We start from the raw sequence: 12,323 nt of genomic DNA, 5'->3' as shown, positions 1-12,323 counted from the left end.
TGTCGTCGTATATCTCATACAGCTCATCGTTCCATAGAATGCGATATTCGTCGTGGCCAACGAGCAAAGGACCATAAATCTTTCGCAGAACCTTTCTCTCGAAAACTCTTTACGCCGACTCATCAGAAGTTGTCATCGTTCATGCCTCTGCACCATATAGCAGAATGGGAATAATGAGTGACTTATAGAGTTTGGTTTTTGTTCGTCGAGAGAGGGCTTTGCTTCTCAATTGCCTACCCAGTCCGAAGTAGCACCTGCTGGCAAGAGTTATCCTGTGTTGAATTTAGCTTATGCGGTTCATATGAAGAAATCATATGAAAATATGAAAGCACATCCGTTATCATGAGAACGAAGGAATGGGACAGCCGTGCGAGAGACTGTCATTATGTACAGAACCCGTGGGCAGTACGTCAGGCACTCACTCCGGGACAAAAAACGTCACCAGTGAACCTCTAGTTTATCCCAAAAAGGTATTACTACCACTTTGCATATAAAATTGGGTTTAATGAAGAATTTTGTTAAGGCAATGGACAGAAATGGAAGAGGGTTCTTGTGGCTGAAACAAAAATTTCCAAGAGTCAATGAAGCAAGTAAGTAATATAGAAACTGCCTAGGCAGTCTTTGGACTAACTTTATTACGATGTCCAGTCAATCTCTTTCTTGGCCAACTCGTATTGTTCGTGTATTGTTTTACTATGTTCAAAGTAGCCGATGACAATCGTTCCAAGAAAAGGCTAGATGACACTTTGTTTTGACCGACTTTTTCGTTTTCGGGGCCTTTCACCATGCAATAACCATTTAGCTAATGCAGAACGAAGAATTATTGACACAGCACCATACTGAAGAGAGCTTTATACGCAAAGCTCAGGGAAAGAATATGCAGACATACAGCGACTATAATCCATAAATGATTTTTGGAGAACAAGTACTATTTAAATAGGTCTGCCCTATAACAATATTTGATTTTATTATATTAGGCTACAAAGCTTCAATGGCTGTATAATATAAAAAGCATAGTGAATATAAGTTGCTTCATTGGGCATCAAAATGACGGGAAGCACCTACCTACCCACTTACTTAGATATTTTTTGTTTGTGGTGATATCTCGGTCAGGCCAAAGTACGAATCTTTTACGAGAACAAGTGGATGAGTCGATTTCTTACAAAAACCAAAAGCTGAGAGTTTGAATTTCGTATTTAATGGAATTTAAAGCGTATACTTAGTGCCCTGAATAATCTTTTTATTAAAACAAGTACGTTGGCACTTTCAGGCCCGCTAACTATAGCTAGACTCTATTTGAATAAAAAATAACGTTTTTATTGTACATTTAATGTTATTTTTTTATTACATAAACGCTAAAGAAAGCAAATACAGGAGGAATATATGTTACAGAACCCTCCACGGTAGCCACGAGAGAAGCAGCGGGAGTTGCAAAGGAGTAAATTACAAAAGGCACGAGCCTCTGGTTTAGGACCTTCCTGTACGTTGATCGGTTTTACATCAGGTACATGAACCTGGCTGTGGACTGTGGTTTCGCCGGAAATCTGCATTTTTTGAAACGCTTCAAACATGGCTTTCAAGAAATTTTCTGCCACTGACTCAGGAATTTCGACATAAGCATTGGATTGAATCGAGGCATCGATCGTTATGTCGCCGTTCTTATTTTTCACTATTTCGGGATCTTCAGGTTGCTGAACCTGAGCTGGACCATTTAATTCAGCTTCGGCGACAGGAATAGCTGAAGCAACTTGCAACAGCAAAAAACTGCACAACACAACCGATAAAATAGAGAGGGTCCTCATGTTTTCTACTAATCACTGGCGTTGTGAATAGAACTGATTGATCTATCAATGAGTTGTGGCTATTTAAATGAAAATAGGAGTACATAAGACTCGCAGACACAAATAAATTTAATTATTATTTGTAATTGAAGAGGTACTTGAATGGAAGCACCAATTTCTCAGTTACACCTTTGCTTATTGTTTAGCTCGGTTTCCGCGCCGAAGAGGGGCTCGCAGATAACTGTCAAAACAGAACAATTGTCGGGCCAAACAAAATAGTTGTGGCCGCTTTTAGTCAAAACCCCTCTATTATGAAAGCAGGGATCGTTTTGACAGGTATCGAACCAACAATCTATCAAGCAGTAGACCAAACAACGGGGATAAGGTAACCTAAAATAAGCACTGGAAGGTGTGATAGTCGCAACACATACAGACTTCGTATTTCTTCTGAGTGCTGTTGAAGTCTTTGAGCAGCTAATATTGTACCCATCGCAAGAAATCAGTTTAAAGCGATTTTCGTTTCAGAGAAATGTGATCTTGAGTACAAGGTATATTACATTTAAAATTAGATGAATTATTTATACGAATTTCAAGATTGCCGTTTTGCACACTTATTGAAAACAAAATATTGTTTATTGAAATATTTCCAAGAAATCAGTTGTCAACATTAATTTGACGCTGAAGTGGGCTCTTCAGAAATGTTTGATAAGGAAGCACTTACGAACGGTAAATAAAGTAATATATAAATATTTTTATTTTAAAGCTATTCCGCGTGCGTACTACTTATGGATGGGATACTTTGACACACCCATATTTTGGTTTGTTGTGGAGATAAAAATCTCGTCACTAGTTATAGAACTGCTCGAGCAATCGCGTATATTTTATTGAACTCTAATCAAATGATTTGAAATCCATCGCCATAATGTTTACGAGTCAAACTGGGCTGTATTACAATTATGACATGAATTTCACGTTAAATATACAATTTTCTACAAAATAAATTAAATGCAGCTTAAATAAAATAATTTTTACAACCATACCTGTAAATATACAGATTTTTTAAGATGATATCGTGTTAAAATCACGAAAACGCGCGACTATCTGATCGTTTTCGGAAATATACAGTGTTACTACGTGCATTATTTGGTCTTTTTGCGGTATTAGCGATTGCCTGATAAATTCTACCTTATCTCTGGTAACGACAGTCGAGGCTATGTACTTTAATTAAGCGCTGAACAGAGTATATTAAGTTCGCCACGAAGTTTGTAACATCCAGAATGAAACATCGGAGACGCTATAAAGTATAAGTAAATGATTAAATGAGCTGAGTCGATTTAAACATGTCCATCTATCTATGTATACGCGAACTAGTCTCTCGGTTAATCAGTCAAGTATTTTTCTCCCAAAGAAGACCACTATAGCATATACATACATAAGTACAGTGTAATCCATTTATAATGGACTCGCTTAAGATGGAAACTCTGTTATTATGTACCTCTTTGTCAAGTCCCAGTTCAAACATATGTAAAAAACTCGGTTAAAATAGACTCGGTTATAATGGACTCCGGTTATAATAGACAATAAAATCGGATTTTGTCCATTATAACCGAAGCTTTCAAAATCATATTTCAAAATAAACTTGGCAATCAGTTGGCAATAAGCAAAATTTTGTACTTCCCCAAATTCGATCAAGAGACACAATCAGTCTCTGCAGCAGAAAATGTTCATTTTTTTTCTTGGAAATAAGTCAAAGAAGTCAAACAACTTCTGCGGTGGGCTGAAAGTGACGTTCGTTGGCTTTTCATTGTTCAAATGCAATCAATTTGCTCAATAAACTCGAAATCAAACTACAAAAAGATTTTGCCAATAAGGCATTCACCCCAAAGAAAATCACTGACTTTTTTCAAAAGACTTAATAAAACTTATTATTTTCTTAATTTTGTATTTTTATTCATAAACTTTATTGCTTGAATAAAAAAACACATTGAATTTACTTTTTGAGTTAAAAATTTTATATTCTGATTAGATGGACACTCGGTTATAATGGACAATTTGACATGGTCCCGTGGAGTCCATTATAACCGGATTACACTGTATATAGCTGACGTACAAACTGAACGACCAAAATCAAATGGTTTTACAGAAACTTTTTTATTTGTGAAGGACGTTATCGCTTTTGTTCAACCGAATGTAACGTTTTACTTGTGTTTTGTTTTTTTGTTTTGTTTTGCAAGTTTACTAGATTGTTGTTTCTACATACATGCATATGAGTTGAAAGTTGTATAGGTATAGGGGAAGTACCTGCAAAGAACATACTTATATGTATAAGAGAATATTAGCGAAAATGTTTGAGTTTTTACAGACGGCAGTATAAGGAGTCTAGGCGATATTTACTCTAATCTGATTGAGCAACAGAATTTCATAATATATTGTAACCTTTTCTTTACGTAAGACCACTATGGGTGGGTTAAGCTATTTTAACTATATAATTATGTACATACATATCGGTACCTAAACTGCAATATAATGTAACGTCATTTTTCATAACTTTAGTAGTCAAGAAAAAACGAAATAACAGAAACCACTAATATTGAAACAAAATGTGTGTTTTGATTATAAAATGGTTATAAATTGGATATGTTGGAAAGGGGAACCTTAAATAATATACATATACATATAATATGATATAGTGAATTGTTAAATAAAAAACTCAATTTCGAATTTTTCGATGATACGTTGTTTTGCATTTTAAGTGACGATATGTATGCTATCAAATTCAAACATGCAAATGTAGTATATAAAATTTGGCTACGGTGTAAACGAACCACTTCTGTTGGGTGTTAAGAAGGACTAATCTAATTTAATACCCGCTTGAATACAATTAATGGCTGCATAGGACGAATAGTGTTGTCAATTGAGAAAACCTTTTGGTACCAATATGCTCACCGAATTTGTTGCGAAAGTACCAAAATCTTTTGGTCATCAAAATATGGCGTTTTAATTAATTTTACATTTGAAAACATATACATTTTGCACAATTACCTGATTTTGTTTCTTTTGTGAGAGTTCAATTTTGCATCCGATCTTCTTTATTGAAATTATCCAAAAGTTAGTCGAAATGTGACTTCAACTCTTGAGTACCACTTTACAACTAAACTTTATTCATAAACTAATCAAATCTTAAACCAACCACAATATGTCACGTGGATAGCCGCGTGACCACAGTCGTTTGCGGTAGACGTGAAGTCTGTTTTAGTTTTCCACGTTCACACCGTTTATCAGTATATGTAAATTGTTGTTGTTGTTTTAAGGTTAGCGGACGTGGCGTTGATTCGCGTGCCATTCGTTGATAATATGTAATAATAAGAGCTTTCATTTAAATTGCGTGTATATGACATGAGATTGTTTTAAAGGAGCCGGACTCAAAATTGAACGATGGACGTAGCCACGTGCACTCTTAGGTAAAAACACGTATCTCGAGATCCGCCCGACGGATTCCAACCAAACTTGGTATACGACATTTTATGTTCTTCTTCTTCTTAATTGGCGTAGACACCGCTTACGCGATTATAGCCGAGTTAACAACCGCGCGCCAGTCGTTTCTTCTCTTCGCTACGTGGCGCCAATTGGATATTCCAAGCGAAGCCAGGTCCTTCTCCACTTGGTCCTTCCAACGGAGTGGAGGTCTTCCTCTTCCTCTGCTTCCCCCGGCGGGTACTGCGTCGAATACTTTCAGAGCTGGAGTGTTTTCATCCATCCGGACAACATGACCTAGCCAGCGTAGCCGCTGTCTTTTAATTCGCTGAACTATGTCAATGTCGTCGTATATCTCGTACAGCTCATCGTTCCATCGAATGCGATATTCGCCGTGGCCAACGCGCAAAGGACCATAAATCTTTCGCAGAATTTTTCTCTCGAAAACTCGCAACGTCGACTCATCCGCTGCTGTCATCGTCCAAGCCTCTGCACCATATAGCAGGACGGGAATTATGAGAGACTTATAGAGTTTGGTTTTTGTCTGTCGAGAGAGGACTTTGCTTCTCAATTGCCTACTCAGTCCGAAGTAGCACCTGTTGGCAAGAGTTATCCTGCGTTGGATTTCTAGGCTGACATTGTTGGTGGTGTTTACGCTGGTTCCAAGATAGACGAAATTATCTACAACTTCAAAGTTATGACTGTCAACAGTGACGTGAGTGCCAAGTCGCGAGTGCGACGACTGTTTGTTTGATGACAGGAGATATTTCGTCTTGCCCTCGTTCACTGCCAGACCCATTCGTTTTGCTTCCTTGTCCAGCCTGGAGAAAGCAGAACTAACGGCGCGGGTGTTGAGGCCGATGATGTCAATATCATCGGCATACGCCAGCAGCTGTACACTCTTATAAAAGATTGTACCTGCTCGATTCAGTTCTGCAGCTCGAATAATTTTCTCCAGCAGCAGATTGAAAAAGTCGCACGATAGGGAGTCGCCTTGTCTGAAACCTCGTTTGGTATCGAACGGCTCGGAGAGGTTCTTCCCGATCCTGACGGAGCTTTTCGTGTTGGTCAGCGTCAGTTTACACAGCCGTATTAGTTTTGCGGGGATACCAAATTCAGACATCGCGGCATAAAGGCAGCTCCTTTTCGTGCTGTCGAAAGCAGCTTTGAAATCGACGAATAGGTGGTGAGTGTCGATTCTCCTTTCACGGGTCTTTTCCAAGATTTGGCGCATGGTGAATATCTGGTCGGTTGTTGATTTGCCAGGTCTGATGCCACACTGATAAGGTCCAATCAGTTTGTTGACGGTAGGCTTTAATCTTTCACACAATACGCTCGATAGAACCTTATATGCAATGTTGAGGAGGCTAATCCCACGGTAGTTGGCGCAGATTGTGGGGTCTCCTTTTTTATGGATTGGGCATAGCACACTTAAATTCCAATCGTTGGGCATACTTTCGTCCGACCATATTTTACAAAGAAGCTGATGCATGTTCCTTATCAGTTCTTCGCCGCCGTGTTTGAATAGCTCGGCCGGCAATCCGTCGGCCCCTGCCGCTTTGTTGTTCTTTAGGCGGGCAATTGCTATTCGAACTTCTTCATGGCCGGGTAATGGAACGTCTGCTCCATCGTCATCGATTGGGGAATCGGGTTCGCCTTCTCCTGCTGTTATGCGTTCACTGCCATTCAGCAGGCTGGAGAAGTGTTCCCTCCATAGTCTAAGTATGCTCTGGGCATCGGTAACTAGATCACCTTTGGTGGTTCTACAGGAGTATGCTCCGGTCTTGAAACCTTCTGTAAGTCGCCGCATTTTTTCGTAGAATTTTCGACCATTACCCCTGTCGGCCAGCTTATCAAGCTGTTTGTACTCACGCATTTCGGCCTCTTTCTTCTTCTGTCTGCAAATGCGTCTCGCTTCCCTCTTCAACTCTCGGTATCTATCCCATCCCGCACGTGTTGTGGTCGATCGTAACGTTGCGAGGTAGGCAGCCTGTTTTCTCTCCGCTGCGACACGGCACTCCTCGTCGTACCAGCTGTTCTTTTGCACTTTCCGAAAACCAATGGTTTCGGTTGCAGCTGTACGTAAGGAGTTTGAAATGTCGTCCCACAGTTCCCTTATACCGAGTTGTTGACGAGTGCTCTCAGAGAGCAGGAGTGCAAGCCGAGTAGAAAAACGTTCGGCTGTCTGTTGTGATTGCAGCTTCTCGACGTCGAACCTTCCTTGTGTTTGTTGGCGTGCGTTTTTTGCTGCACAGAGGCTGCAACAATATAGTGGTCCGAGTCGATGTTAGGACCTCGGAGCGCACGCACATCTAAAACACTGGAGACGTGTCTTCCGTCTATCACAACATGATCGATCTGGTTGGTGGTTTTTCGATCCGGAGACAGCCAGGTAGCTTGATGTATCTTCTTATGCTGGAATCTAGTACTACAGATAACCATATTTCGGGCCCCGGCGAAGTCGATCAGCCTCAACCCATTTGGGGATGTTTCGTCGTGGAGGCTGAATTTACCGACCGTAGTGCCAAAGATACCTTCTTTGCCCACCCTGGCGTTAAAATCGCCAAGCACGATTTTTACATCGTGGCGGGGGCATCTCTCATAAGTGCGCTCCAAGCACTCATAAAAGGCATCTTTGGTCACATCGTCCTTCTCTTCCGTCGGGGCGTGGGCGCAAATCAGCGATATGTTGAAGAACCTCGCTTTGATGCGGATTGTGGCTAGACGTTCATTCACCGCAGTGAATGATAGTACTCGGCGACGGAGTCTCTCTCCCACCACGAATCCAACACCAAACTTGCGCTCCTTTATATGGCCACTGTAGTAAATGTCACAAGGACCTACTTGTCTCTGTCCTTGTCCCGTCCATCGCATTTCTTGGACGGCGGTGATGTCAGCCTTTATTTTCACGAGGACATCAACCAGCTGGGCAGCGGCACCTTCCCAATTAAGGGACCGGACATTCCAGGTGCATGCCCTCAATTCGTAGTCCTTCTTTCGTTTGCCATGGTCGTCATCAAAAGGGGGGTCACTCATCCGAGGCTTGTTGTTCCTTTTCATTTGGGGGTGTTTTTTTACGTGGCGGGTCCCAAACCCAGCGCACAACCCTATGCAGGGGATGTTTCGCCTTCTCACGTTAGCTCGCCTTCAAACGGATGTTCTTAGGCTACCCAGAGGATACTTGGTCAAAGACCGGAAGTCGTGAGCTGCTTGAGTCATATGCAAAAGAATCGTTTCTGGCCACTCCCAAGTGAATGGCGATCAGAGAACTTTCCTCACTTGCGTGAACTTCTACACATGACTCCATCCTCCATTTTATGTTACCGTGTGAAAAATCGGACTAAAAACATCGGTCAATGTGTGAGATATAGTATAATTGAGAATCGGAGAGAATCCTTTCCTGATATAGGATGTCTGTGTACCACAAACTCATAACCCGGCATCTCGCCCTAGCCCTTCCTAACTTGGGGGAGTGAGCAGGGTTATCATCCGATTCCATCCATTTTTACCGAGTCGGTAGAAGTTTTTATAAGATTTGTACTCAGATAAAGTTGGCTGTTGTAGCTTAAGAGGTTTAGGAGATACATATGTACATTAAACTTTTTAGAGGGCAAGGCCACGTGGGCCACAATCGAACGCAGATCGCTTTGCAAACATCTGTTCTATTCTGCCATTTTCAAAATACCCATAATTTGATTCAGAATATACATACATGTGGATTTGATTTATAAACTCTTACTTTTGTTTTTACAGAAATGATACATATTTTAACGGCGTTCAATTTTATCTTTCGAAATAACGACATTGGCAGATAGATTTCTCCTTGCAGTAGCCACCGCGATGTCTCGGAGCAATACAATGGTCAGCACTTACGGATTTTGGACTTCTGGGTATGAAAAGCTTTGACCATAATTTGGATCAGCTTCTCGGCAACTGATCACGGAATCACTACATGAAACTTGTCATGATTGGAAGCATCAATGGTAATGATATTCTAATAAAATTTCCGAACCAGCCAAGGAGTGAGCTGATGTGGCGTCGAACAACAAGCATCTGTAAACAACAAGAGAAATATGGTCTTCATGTTTTCGGATCTGTTACTAGTAGTAGAATGATACTGTAATTTTGGTCACAAAGAGAGACTGTTCAAACCCAGCAGCAGTATCAAAGTAATAAGGTACTTGATAACATATAATGAAGTCAATCTTGAATGTGGTAAATTTCAAGTAGCGTTGTGAAGACCCCACTCAGGTTAAACAAATGTTCTCTATCTATCTAATTAATGGCTGCTTTTAATTGTTTACAATAATCCCCCGTTTGGTGCAAGATGCTCAGCCTATTCTAGTATTGGTATCGTATTGGTATAAGAATGTATACCACATACACCTCAAGGTGAAGTGGGCAAACATTACCCGAGTGAACATTTTAAACTTAGACTAAAATACTTACAATTCGAGTGCCTTTTGAATCATAAGTGAAACTTGCATTTGTTGAAATGAAAAAAGTCAACTTCACTTGGACCGAAGGTTCACAAATAAAAAAGTTTTCACATAAGAACTTTATTTTGATCGGCCAGCTATATGTTATAGTGTTTCTCTAAAAACATTCATGTTTCACACAATTTAAAATTATAAGTGGTATATTATCCGATTTTATTAGGATCACTCATACCATGAGCATTGACTCAAAGTCCACTAGAACAGGAGTGCAGGAAGAAATTAACTCCCGGACCCAAATGAGTCGATTTAATTAAAATTATTTGAAATATCACATATAGTATGTACCATATTTGGACCAATATAAACCGTTTCTAGTCAGATGTAATTTCAAAGTTCACTAGGACGCGAATATATTGACCGGTATATGTAGTATAAACTGAATCGGAAGTTCGAAAATCTTTCTATTAGGTATATGGAGGCTAGCGAAAATATTGTTATACGGGAACTGATATATGTAACATCTGTGATTTCCAAGATAAATATGTTAAGAGCGGGACCACTGCTACTTATTACACATTTTCAAAGCAAGTACAGCCCTGCCTAAAACGATTGGTTATACCAAACAACATTTTTCCGATAAAATTTTGTACATAAGCATTTAATACATTACATAACTTTAAAAAACTTTTTTTGTTGCCCTGAATATCTTTTACCAATTGTGATTAAGGGTCTGCGCACATTTTTCGCGCACACAAATCACGTGATTCTTGCTCTCAGACCCCTTATCGAAAATATGCGAAAAACATGGAAGGATCAAAGACGTTCTAATACTTTCAGATACATAAGGCCTGTTAGGTTTATGTGGTCTAGGGTGAGTTTTCATCCGATTTTATTCGTTCCAAGTACGAATATGCGGAAGATTTTAATAAAAAGCAAATGTGGAGATCGCCAAATTCCCAGAAATCTGTACAGTGGAATGGGAGGGTTCCAAAATCAGCCAGTGGTTAAATACGAGATCAAGTTAGAAATAATAAAGCAATTTGTCAAAGATGGTGACGTAAAAGAATATAGTTTTAACTTCATTCGTACAAAATTCCCAAAGCTTAGTATGGAAAGTTTGAATTTTAGAAAATTTTGATCATCTTCAAATACGGTAGATAATGAAAAATTTTATCAACTGACTGTCCGGAAATTGTGGAAACTTGGAAGAAGTTTCTGTTGATAGTGAAAAATATCCTAGGCAGCCGTAAAGCACCAAATAATCACGAAAATGTGAAAAATAAGTTGTAAAGCTTTCAGATTCTAGGGGAAATATGGAGTTAAGCATTCTTCACAGTCTTCGGTTAATTTTGAAAATTATAGTGAGGAAGAAAAGTATCAAAATTGATAGGATCGCCACACGAAACATATTAAAGAACCTTCTTTTTTAAAACAAAAAGGACAATATGAATATAATTGTCATTTTGTTTTTTTATTTTTTGGAATGTTAGTGTGGTATGATATGAACAACTAATGAAAGTTTTTTGCTGGAGTCATTTTAATTTTAGGTACGAGTCCCTCGAGTCCCTGATCTCATTGGTACGAGTAATGCAATGGACTTGTTCAGTAGTACCATGTTTTTCGCGAAAACTGAATTCATGATTTGGAATAGTATAATTATAATCTGCGACTTTTTCCATGTCTTCGGAAAATATCCAAACCTTAGGATGGCATTGAAAGGTTGAGATAAGAAATTAAAAGTAATATTTGGTAACTCTATTAGCATTTACGGTGTTATGTGGTCGTGGCCACGTGACGTCTTTTTAGTCAACATTTTTGTTATAACTTTTATCTCAGATGAAGTTGAACTTCTTCTTCTTAATTGTGCAAAATCGTACGATTAATTGGTGTAGACACGGCTAACGCGATTATTGCCTAGTTAACAACCGCGCGCCAGTTGTTTCTTTTTTCGCTACGTGGCGCCAATTGGATATTCCAAGCGAAGCCAGGTCCTTCTCCACTTGGTCCTTCCAACGGAGTGGAGGTTTTCTTTTCCTCTGCTTCCCCCACAGTTGAACACACTTTGGAAATAGGTCTCGGAACGTTGTGGAACAGAAATGGAATCTAGGAATAGGTCACTGTCGTCTTTGGTTGAAATACTTTGCAAAAATGATCGACAAAACAGTTTGCCTTTTCTTTTTCAGAACAGGTCCAAGCACCGGCTTTTTGCCTGAGCGGTCTCTCAATGTTCTACTGGTGGCTTAAAGTTTTTCTTGGCCTTCCATAGTGAATTTCATTGAGAAGAGTTCAATCAAAGTAAATATAAACCTTTTTAAGTGCGCCTTTTCTTCATCTTTTAAAGTTTTCCTTTAATTTTCTTAGCAGCTTTGAATTTCAATTTATGGTAGATGATGGGGATCGATTACTCTGTCATTCTCGGTGCAGTCTTCGTTCTTGGGTTACAAGGCGTTTAATTAGGCTGTTAGTGGTTCGTATTGTACTTCGGAACTATGCCTTGGATTTGATGTTGATACAGTAGACGCTGGCAAAATGGTTTCTCACCAATGTTAGTTTGTTTAAATAATTTGTTCATGACTGACGAATGATCGAAGCCGGCTACTACAAATATACATAAGCTTTATATCGATGT

At 39.4% G+C, this 12,323-nt stretch overlaps 1 protein-coding gene across 5 annotated transcripts in view; it reads right to left on the bottom strand.

Annotated features, from left to right (window-relative positions):
• The window catches only part of LOC105223898 (ankyrin-3), a 37,874-nt gene extending 32,856 nt beyond the window's left edge, over positions 1-5,018 (bottom strand). The window contains exons 1-2 of one of the 5 annotated variants that reach the window (XM_049446547.1): positions 4,824-5,013; positions 2,822-3,075 (exon numbers count right to left, since the gene is read on the bottom strand). The gene's annotated coding sequence lies outside the window, so the exon portion shown is untranslated. Of the gene's footprint in view, positions 1-2,821; positions 3,076-4,823 lie in introns of all 5 variants that reach the window. The other 4 variants (XM_049446548.1, XM_049446544.1, XM_049446549.1 and 1 more) reach the window with 4 other exon arrangements.
• Between the last annotated feature and the right edge of the window lie 7,305 nt (positions 5,019-12,323).

This window comes from Bactrocera dorsalis, chromosome 1 (assembly GCF_023373825.1).
Source record: "Bactrocera dorsalis isolate Fly_Bdor chromosome 1, ASM2337382v1, whole genome shotgun sequence".
NCBI lineage: Eukaryota > Metazoa > Arthropoda > Insecta > Diptera > Tephritidae > Bactrocera > Bactrocera dorsalis.
Note: the sequence above shows the minus strand (reverse complement) of the source record. Positions and strands in the feature narration are given on the sequence as shown.